Raw genomic sequence first — 10,875 nt, 5'->3', positions numbered from 1 at the left:
AACCTTGTCCAGTGGGTCACTTTTGAGGAATAACAGTCAAGTGGATTCAGGATAAAAGGACTTTGATTACAAATTTTCGTTTTTCTGAAATGTAAATCATATTTTCGTACATAGGCCATGACAGCTTTCTCAGCCAATGGGCTACACATAATTAGACGATAGAAATCATTCTACAAATTTGTTTAAGACTAACGGTTTTCATGTAGTTCACAGTGACAGGATTCTGTGAAAGAAGTGCTTTGCGTCTAGAAATAAGTTTTTACCGATTTTTTTTAACAAAAAAAGATTGTAAAAAATATTTTACCTATTAGTTTCCCACCTTTTTTAAGCAGAATTCTAATGTTAAGAGAAACTGGTCCTCTTCGATTATTCACTATATATAGGGTGGGGTCCGTGCTCCAACAGTTTGAATCCAACAATTGAAACTAGTAGCTTACCAGCATGTTACCACATTTTCTCGACGAGTTTTTCTATATCAACCCCAAAACTTAGGACGTAGTCGTTCTTGCATATCGCACTAGTTTTTCAAATCAATTGTACTTGTCCTTGGTTGGGAGCATTCTTTAGTTGGCTGAGAAAATTCTTAATACACTGGAAACTTAACTGACTCTTCCACACAACGCCAGTGCCGGTAGTGAGTGGATATTCAGTTTTATAGCTTATGTTAACGATGCGCTTAACCTGCATTATGATTGCTTGAGCTTTGGAAATTGTGTACAATCCATCAATTGTGTATCACCCGTCACCGATCGAAAGCATTATCTTTCGTATTAAGCAGAAAAACTCACGTGTTCGGCAAAAACAATTTTTTCTCTTTCGGCATAGAATTTCACTTATTCGAAGCCTCTGAGAGATAAGATATTTTTCCTATACTGATACGTTCTTGCATTGTGTTTAATACAAACACATAATTTATTCGTTCGGCAATTGTTTCATTTGTAAACAATAAAGAAAAACTCATTTTTATTTTTTTTTTTTGGTTTTTTATGCTCCTTTTTAATAGTTTACGTAATAGGCGACGCTATTTAACAAAAAATTTGAATTATTTGTTTAACATAGTTTACTAAATTACAGCTTACGCAATACGCTTATTATCGCCGCCTTCTTTGAAGAAAAAAAAAAAAAAAACAAATATATTTTGCAATAAGTTAAACGTAATGTATTCTTGGCATACTTGTTAAATTTGTTAATTAGTTATGACAAAGAGGCGGCACCCTAGGGCGCAGTCAAGTAACCTGTTGCAATGTAAACCATCCGCCTATTAGCGAAATGAGTTAGTGTTTCAGTTAAATGAGTTATTGCTTAAGTTATTTATTTACTGCGAAAGGGGAAATGCCCGTTAACCACGTACGCACGTACGCGAACAGCTAAACCATCCAGTGCAGGCTGTGACTATTTCATTTTTTTTTTTTTTTGCACCCAATGCCTTCCTTTTTATACAGATACTGCGTTACGATAATTCATACAATGTATCTGTAAACTTTGACCCTTGTATTTGTTGTAGTTTACGGGTAATGAATAGAAAACTCAAGTTTCTGTTCAGTTTAACTTGCACTGCGACCTTCCCCGATTTGGCCCACATTCAATATCAATCTTTGTTCCTAAAACTCAAAATGTTTTTGCCGCATTTCAAGCTGATATCTTAATTTTTGCGACTGCGGGAGGATTTCACGCAGATCATTAGATAGATGAACAGACAGACCTGTCAGTTCGATTCAGAATTTGATAGTGATAAAGAGTGTATGTATAGTGATTTCTTCCGGGGTATGTCTACGAACTTTTTGACAAATTGAATGTATTCGCAGTAAACTGGATACTGGGTATAAAAGTCGGATAATTCCAAATGAATCACTCACCACTCATAAGGTCATATAAAAGTTATTCAAAAATATGAAAATCAATTATTTAAACAATATAATGGAATCTCATTGAACAGAAATGCATTACAGTGTAGGCCAAATAAGAAGAGAAGAAAAAAAGAAACGCTTCACCTCACTCCAATATTTAGCTCGTCATGATCATGTCAGTTAGTTATTCAAACCCGACATTGCGGTACCAAATTTTAAATCAATATTTGCTATAAGTTATCCCTTGTATTCTTTCCTTTTCGTGAAGCTACCGGTGATGACTGTTTTCATTCTTGATGTAAGAGGGCAAGTGCAGAGCTCTATAACAGGAGGGACAGATGGACGAACAATGAAACAAAACTTGCCCATTCCTTATATCCTACATCACTCGCGGTACAGAGTATATTAAGTTTGTACGGACGTATGTAACATGCAGATGCGCTTAAGATGGACTAATCTTTTGTTATACTAAACGATTCAGAAAATGATTCTGAGCCTGCCTGTCCGCTTGTCCGTCTGATGTCTATCTATGTAAATTTATGTTCAAGCTAATGGGTCGGTGAATTCTAGTACATTGACGCATTTCAAGACTCCTCATAAAACCTGTGCAGCGTTGTGCAGAACGCTTACGGGAAGAACCGAAGAATCGTAAAATTTCATCCTAATGAGTTTTTCTCCAAGTTAAAGATATGATGATAAAATGAACGCACACTCAATAACATAATAGCAGCCATGGGAATACAATACATACATACATACATATATGTATGTATATAAATCGTTAGCATCCAAGATACAAATCCTAACAACTTTTTGTAAACAGTTATTTACGTAACAACGCATTAATATTTTTCCGGCAACTTAACATATTAGCTTCCCGTCGAATTTTTAATGCTCATCACTACCGCAATTATCTTTCGTACATTAGATCATCCATCTATTTAGCTATTTTTTTTTTTAAACGTGCGGATGCAATTGTCATAAGTTGTTTTTAAATAAGTTTTAATAAAGCATTCGCAAATATATAGATTGATTAAAAAATGCGAATAAAAGAAGTAAAGTGAATTAAAAGCAAGAAGAAAAGAGAAATATATTTAAGTTAACCATACGGAAACGGAAAAACTTGATTTATTAAAGTTTATTCAACTTTTATGCACATTTTGAGCGATACGAACGCTTTGCGGTTTGTCGATTAAATTGAAACGGAGAGAGAAACTTTTTAAATAAATTAAAACAGATTACAGCACCGCAATCGGTATGCATTTGATTTTGATTGAAATTGAATTCAATTCAACTACAACTGATCGCTGATCGCTATACATGTACATATATGCTTGCATACAATTATAATTCAACAAATTGCATGGCATAACTTTGCATTGAAATCATCTCCTCAATTAAAAGCTACGGTAATCTATGATTAATATACCATAAGATATATTTTGATATTTGAAAAATCGACAAAATCGAATTTGAAATACCCATCACGCCGTGAAACTTTCGGTATACAATCTTCAATTGGAGTATGTCTTCTTCTTCTTCTTCTTATGAGGGAAATTTATTTGGGTTCCTAGGTCAATTTGATTCAGTTGATCCCGTTCCGCAATATACCTCGATAGTCAGATAGCTTTGTGTGAATACCATGGAAATGATGGCTAAAGGGAAAAGAGGAGGCGTGGATATAACCTTCATTCACACATATTTACCTTACGAAGCACTCAACTCTTTACGTGCAAAAATGCGGTAAAATCGGCCATGCCCACATAAAGTTGCAAACGATTAAATTATATTTCTTTCAGTTTTTGAGCTTTTATGCGTGTTTATCATGAGGCAAACAAGATTGAAAACTATTTTGAACATTCCTCAAACGAAGGAATATTATCGGCCAAAAAATGGGTTAATTCTGATATGAATTTGGCAGGCAGCGCGACCTAGTGAATTAATTTTTTCTTAATACGACCAGCGATATGGGTATCAAATGAAAGAATTTGGAGAGTAGAATGCGAAGATCATACTAAGGGATACGCGAGATTCGGCTCCTGCCGATTGTAATTTTTTTATTTGTTGTTTTATGTAAACTAAAATATTATATAGAAAAATATGATTTAAGTTTAGATGCAAAATAAATCATAACAATGTACAACGTGTTGTATCGAAATCTTATTCGCTTTATACCGGAACCGTGTTATAAAATATGTACGTTGACCTATTGTAGATCAATGTAGTGAGTGACATGTTGTATGGAAACCGCGCTTTACAAGTATCCTGTTAAGCGGGAAACGCCTGCACAATGCTTGTTAGTTGCTGTAGAATACAAATTCGATTTCGCAGCGAACCGCGGAAAGGTGCGGGTATACCAAGATCTTTTTCAAATTGTTCGATTCTATGTCGAAGAGCTGCCATGACAAAGTAGACACAACTAACTCTCGCCCCATATCTTTTTCAATGATAAGTGATTTTGAGCACTGGATAAGACGACTGGGGTCTTACTGTATATTGCTCGTTAACGTTAACGATTATTATAAGCTTAAGCAAGCATAAGCTTAAATGTAATATTTTTTATTCAGTGATTAAATATTTTAATTCCATTTGATTTGAAGCACTAGGTATAAATCATTAAGGCACATACTCGTGTACACCCGCACAAGCACACACTTGCGCATATGAGTGAGTAAACATACGCTCGTAGAAATACCATAGATATTACGAGTATTATTAGTTGTGGTATTCAAACAGGTGAGAAAGTAAGTAAAATTTTTAATAATTTTTCGATATGCAACAAAAACAACCACAACAATAACGACGACAGTAGAAAAATTATAAAAAGTAAAAGTATGAAGTTACAAAAATTTTTATAACCATAAACAAGTAAAAAAGCTTAAGGTGGCTTAAGACGAATACGCGATATCCCTCACTTCAAAGATTTCCTCATAATGCGCGGAACGTGGGCGATGGGTTTGAATAGACCATTCGTAGCTATGTCCAGACAAAGAAGATCTAAGACTTTTCGTTTTTTTTTTTTCTTTTGGGGGGAACTCTACTCGTACCGACAACATGATTCCGAATAAAATCTTGCTCGACTAACGGTTTACGTGGTAAGCTAGTAAAATAGGAGATATCAATATTTCCGTGCAATTCATCTAAGGCGGACCTATTTATTGATATATTATCTACCCAAAGATCATCTCTAAAGAGCATTTTTCGAGTTTTTACATTTGTATTTGAAAATCTTTAGAAGACGAAAGAAAATCAAAAAAAAAAAAAAAAAATGGATGCGGGATAGACCGCTTATGCGCTTATGCGCATCTCTACCCGTTACAAATGATATAACGAAATTAATTTACCCCCGCCAGTATACAAAGATACATAAAAATTTTACTTTTAAGAGATAAAAAAGAAAAAAAAAAAGAAAAAACAGCAATAATACTGAGAAAATATTGTTGTAAATTTGCTTTTAAGTATAATATACAATAAGAAGAAGAAGACAATTGCAATGGTGTTTTTTTGTTTTTTTTTTATGTCGCACAGAGAAATATTTTTCTTTTTGTGGGAAATTTTCATTTTATTGTTTTAAAATAATATTTGGTGTAATAATTGTTTTTTTTTTTTTTCTTATAGGGAAGTTATGTTTATCTGCATATATATATATATATATATATATATATATTATTATTTTTATTATTATTCATATTATTATTATTATTATTATTATTGTTATTATGTACCTAATTTTATGAAGCAATCGGGAAGTTTTGCATTTTTTTTCTTTTTTTTTTCGTATTGACTTGCGGTTTGTTACCTTACTGTGAACGGAAATAATATGTAAGCAAAAGCCCTTTTAACCAATTACGTTACTTGCCATCTAATGTTTAAATGTGTTTCACGCGAAATTTGATACCATAAACACTGACACGCATGCATTTATATATGTTAATATTGCCAAAAGACGACAAAGAGCAATTTTGGGTATAATGAGCATAAATACGGAAATTGTAATGTACTCAAACATTAAAACATATAACTGTGTACGCGAGTAATGGCGAAGGGAAAACAAAAGTTGACCTTTCATTAAATTCGATTAAGTTCCCACGCCACGAACGAATAAAAGAGGACAGTCTTACGATATTCTCTTTCTATTAGTTAGAAAATTTATTTTGAGGCGTTCATAAAATCGGGTTTAATTAGTTAGTATCGTGTATCGTTTTATGTTAATAGTGCAACTTACTCACATCAAACTATAATTTTCAGTTGGTAAGTAAGTATCTCTTCGCAAACTCGAAGCAAAGTCCTACCGAATTGTGACAGATAAAGAAAGATGGACGTGCTACGCCAAATGAAGCATAAAATATGTTGATGCTAGCCAACCAAGTGAATCGCTAATGCCAGATATTCATGGCACCGCTATTTGTCAAGTTTAGCAAAGTGTAGTATGTAAATAAATGGTTCCAATTCAACGGAATCATTGACTGGGGAAAACCGCCAATAAGTGACGGTTAGCTGGGATCAAAGTAAACTCTACCGCACTGAGATTTGAACCTGCGCACACCTCATGCGGTGCTCTTAACGCACCTCTTTTCAATACGTTAACTGGCGACATCTCATATCCTTCATTTGCGACAATTTATCTCTCCAGTTTTGTCTGTTTGGCCCGTCCCAAGTACGCAGAAATTGAGAAAAATCGGATATTTCCAGGTTAAACTGGAGGCCATTTAATATTTGTACTCTGTTCGATGTCTGTTCGCGTTTTTGCTAAGGGAAAAGATATAGTGGTCCCGTTGTTAGCTCACCTTTCTTGACCTGGGGGTTTTAAGTCCTTATACGCGTGTCGTATGTCCGGACAGAGTTAATATATTTCGTTGTAAGACATAGGTATTGCAAGACATATGCTGAAGGTTATACGTTTTTAAACAATTTGAAAATTTTTATATTAATAACAAGAATTTGTCAATTTAAATAGTGGGTCAAATTTATAACGACACGGTAGGCGGTATGGACAATGAATTAGTAGTTTCATAGTTTGTGTGTGTGCGTCTATCAATCAAATTATAAACGATAGGCAGATTTGCGAAAATTTCCTAAAAGTATATTTTCTTGTGTATATTTTGCGCACATTTTTTGAAAGTACTTGTATTATTAAATACATTTTTTTTTTTAAGTAAGTGGAAGTAAGTAAGTGAAACATGTGTTCGCAAGATATTTTGGTATAAGTTAGAAGATTATAAAATATAGTATCGCAGGTGATTGGAGAATTTTATTCTTGTGATGTAGTGCAACGCAAACAGATGTGAAGAAGAAGAAGATTTCATTCTCTATATCAAGCAACAGTAATTAAACAATTGTTTTTTTTTTTTGTTTTTTTATTAATATAGTTATTTTTAGCATTAATGTGTTGTGGGTTTCAGCGCGTTTTTTTCATATTTTATAAACTTTTTAGTTTTCAATTTTATATTAAAACTAATCATATCATTATTGATAGTTTTAGTATGAAATTTCGTCAGGTGCGTTGTGTGTCCCATATGGTCTAGTGGCTAGGATATCTGGCTTTCACCCAGAAGGCCCGGGTTCGATTCCCGGTATGGGAATTTGACGAGTCAAATTTTTCTTTTTATTTATTTTTTTTTTTTAAGTAGTTCTCGGTGTTATGGTCTGAATCAACCATATACTAAGCTTAAGCAGATATATGTAGCACCCGCACTGAGTTAAGATAGACACAAAGCCTCTTTTTACGACCATCCCACGTGATGAAAACTGCAATTTTCAAAATATATCCACCAAAATGCCGACAAGCAGTATTTCGGGGTAATATTTTAATCACTTTTCATATAATCGCACTCGCGGAGACTAAGCCTTCCTATGTTAAAAAGGTCTTATTTTATGGTGAAAATTGGTTCATAGCAATAATTTGGAAATATATGGAAATGAATTTCACCGAATTTGGACCATATAGATCTGTCTACCTTATGGATCCCACCCTGTACAAGAGTTTTCTTGAATAATAAGCCATTATATGGCAAAAATTTCCAAATTTTCGATATTTATTTGATGAAAATCGGTTCTTAAGAAGAATTTCACTTGACGCTTAGCTGTATGAAATATGTCTATTTTTTGGATATCATCGCATACAAGGACTTTCATCAAATGTAAACCCGTATATGTCAAAATTGTCTAATTTTCAATATATTTTGTTGAAAATTTGCACACAACAGTGATTTGATGTAAAAATTAACTGAAGCAAAATTTGAATTACATGGATCTATTTTTGGACACCATTCCAGGCAAGGGTCCCATTAGTACTAAACCCTTTAGGAGAAAGGTCTAATATTTAATAATTTATGAGAAAAATTGCTGTCTAGTAGCAATGTCGCCTATTTAGATCACATAGGTGTATTTTTAAAACCCTTCGTCGACAGATATAGGGGCTCTCACGAAAGACAAGCTTTTATAGAGCGATAGAATCGAAATTGTAGTTTCTTTCTTTGATAAGCAATTAAGTAAAAAAATTTAAACTACGTCGGTCGATGTTTTAAGCATCTTCTCGGTTGAACGCTTTCAGCAAAAGTATGCCCATTTATATAAAAATAAAGTATAACTAGCTGTGTATTATAACGGAAATGGATGAATAAATAATTGCGTTAGGCAAAGTTGTAAGGCGAGGTAATGGGCACTTGTCCTTGCCCAACTGTAATATCTATTATCTCTGTCTCATTAGACAAGTCATAAGTCAAATTATTGTAATTTCTTTTAGTACGTCTTCTATACCTAACACCGAAGTAGGGGAGGTGTAAACACCCAGAAGAGCTTTTTAGAGACCGATAAAGTACTTATGTTCTTGGTCGGTATTAAATTGTGAATTGATTTGGGTTTGTTTGTTTATTCATTTATTTCACATGTGTTTCTGTGTTCGGTTAACGTTCTCTGAGTAGCGAAAATTCGAAATATTGCCTTCAAAACTTAGTTAAAGATATTAGGAATTGTTGTTGCAGGAAGATTTATATTGCAAATGGGCCGAATTATTTAAGGGCGTACATTTACAACACAACATAAATAGGGAACATCTCTCTACTCAAAGGCAAAAATTGAAGATTCAAAGAAAAATAATAAAACTTTGTGATTCTAATGAAATCTTTTTTCAATAAGACTTTCTTTGTTTGCTCACATCTCAAGACATGCATATGTAAGCTGGAATAACATAAATTTGCATACATAAATTGAACAAAGAAAATCTCCGGAAATGAGTTGGCGAGCTGCCATTGTTATATCCTCGACCATTCGTGATATAAGATTATGTTAAGTTTGCGCGACACCCAAAAATTTTGGAGATAGACTTAAATTTTATTATATTAAAGCACTAGCCCAATCAATCTAAACTTGCCGATCGATCTGTCAGTATAGTTTTCTAGTGTTCGACCTACCGGCCACAATTTTCGAGATATGCTATGGAAAATCGTTCTGATCGGGTCACTATTTCGAACTCTTCTCTCTTATTGGTTTCCAATAAAATGAAATTTGAAATAACCTATGGCTGCTTTCTATCCTTCTTTCAGTTACAATACTTATATGGCATATGACATGTGGTTAAAATAGTCAGGGCATGAGATACAATTGTTAGTAATTTTTTTATTATTTTAACCAGTAAAAGCAGAAAAAGTATCACAGAGACTTACACATAAGTATAAGCTTTCCTATCGTATATGTCACGTAATAACTTAGCATATTACGCTTACAGTTGTGATGACGATTTCTTCTAACTACAGAAAAAACGAAGGCCAAGCACAGAAGAGTAGCGAGTGACTAAAGCAACTGAAATTGTTCGTGATTTTTCAAATTCATTTTCATTCGTTCAATATTCGTCAAATGAAGAATTATAAAAACAATTTGCACCTGCCACACCTCGCATATATATATATTATATGTATTATAATATGGTTTCCATTTGTAGAAAGAGTTTTTAAGAAGCATTATAACTGATTTGAAGAATCATTAGGAGTATATATATATATATATATATATATATATATATATATTGAATAAATTGCTATAATAATTGTTTATTCGTTTTCTTTCGCTCTCCACTTATATGTAATGTAAAGAATAAATAAATTATTATGTATTTTATTATTATTATTATCTACTCTTTCACATCAATATGAATGAATGTTTTTTTAATGATAATAATAGCACTCGATAAGTGTAGAAAAAACAATAAGAATAATTGCATATATATAACTCGAGAAGACTGGGAGTAAATGACCTTTTTGACTGATTCCTCTTCTCGTTCGCATGAATTACAATACATTCGATAAGAGGGAAAATCATTGCATTAAGATTCATTGAGATAGATGAGATAGTTGGATGAGGTTGACTCTTATGGAAATCTTACGCATATAGCGTACCATGCAATTGCCATACGGTGCAGTTTATAAATATATATATTTTTTTCAACTAGATTGTAGCATTCATTCATTTGCTAGCAGCACACCCTTCCTTAATCGAAAGAAAACCGATTGATTGATTTTTTGTTTCTCTTTTTGTTTTTTTGTTTTTTTTTGAAATTCTATAAGGAATGAACGCGGGAAAGCTCAGATGAGTTTCTCCCTATGAAAATGATTATTTTTATTGTTACTAGAAAGCAAAATGAATTTGATGAAAGACTATACATTAGCTTATCACGTGGAAGTCGTAGCTATTCACAATATTAAGAGCTGAGTAAAATTTCTTTATAATTTTTATGGTCGCGATCAAACGATGTGAGGTGTAAATGATGCCATTCATGAGAAGAAAAACACGCATCGTATGCCTTGTAAAATATATAGAAGAAGTATTTGAAAAATACTCTATGCCATATAGTTGTTGAACGATTCACAATCGAGAAGGAATGCCCGTATCGGAAGACCCTATAAGGATAGCGTCAACTAAACCCCAATCTGAATAGAGATTATTTTACCTCTTAACAGCCTTCTGCTGGATCTGTTAGATTACCTCCGGTTAGGGAACTTATGATAAGTACTCATGTAGAGTTCAATTCTGC

At 33.2% G+C, this 10,875-nt stretch overlaps 1 non-coding gene across 1 annotated transcript; it reads left to right on the top strand.

Annotated features, from left to right (window-relative positions):
- Positions 1–7,357: 7,357 nt before the first annotated feature.
- On the top strand, positions 7,358–7,429 carry Trnae-uuc. Its single transcript has one exon. It is a non-coding gene; the product is annotated as a tRNA-Glu (tRNA).
- The last annotated feature ends 3,446 nt before the right edge of the window (positions 7,430–10,875 follow it).

This window comes from Glossina fuscipes, unplaced genomic scaffold (assembly GCF_014805625.2).
Source record: "Glossina fuscipes isolate IAEA_lab_2018 unplaced genomic scaffold, Yale_Gfus_2 64823, whole genome shotgun sequence".
Classification (NCBI taxonomy): Eukaryota; Metazoa; Arthropoda; class Insecta; order Diptera; family Glossinidae; genus Glossina; species Glossina fuscipes.
The sequence above is the reverse complement of the archived record's forward strand: the minus strand, read 5'-3'. Positions and strand labels throughout refer to the sequence as shown.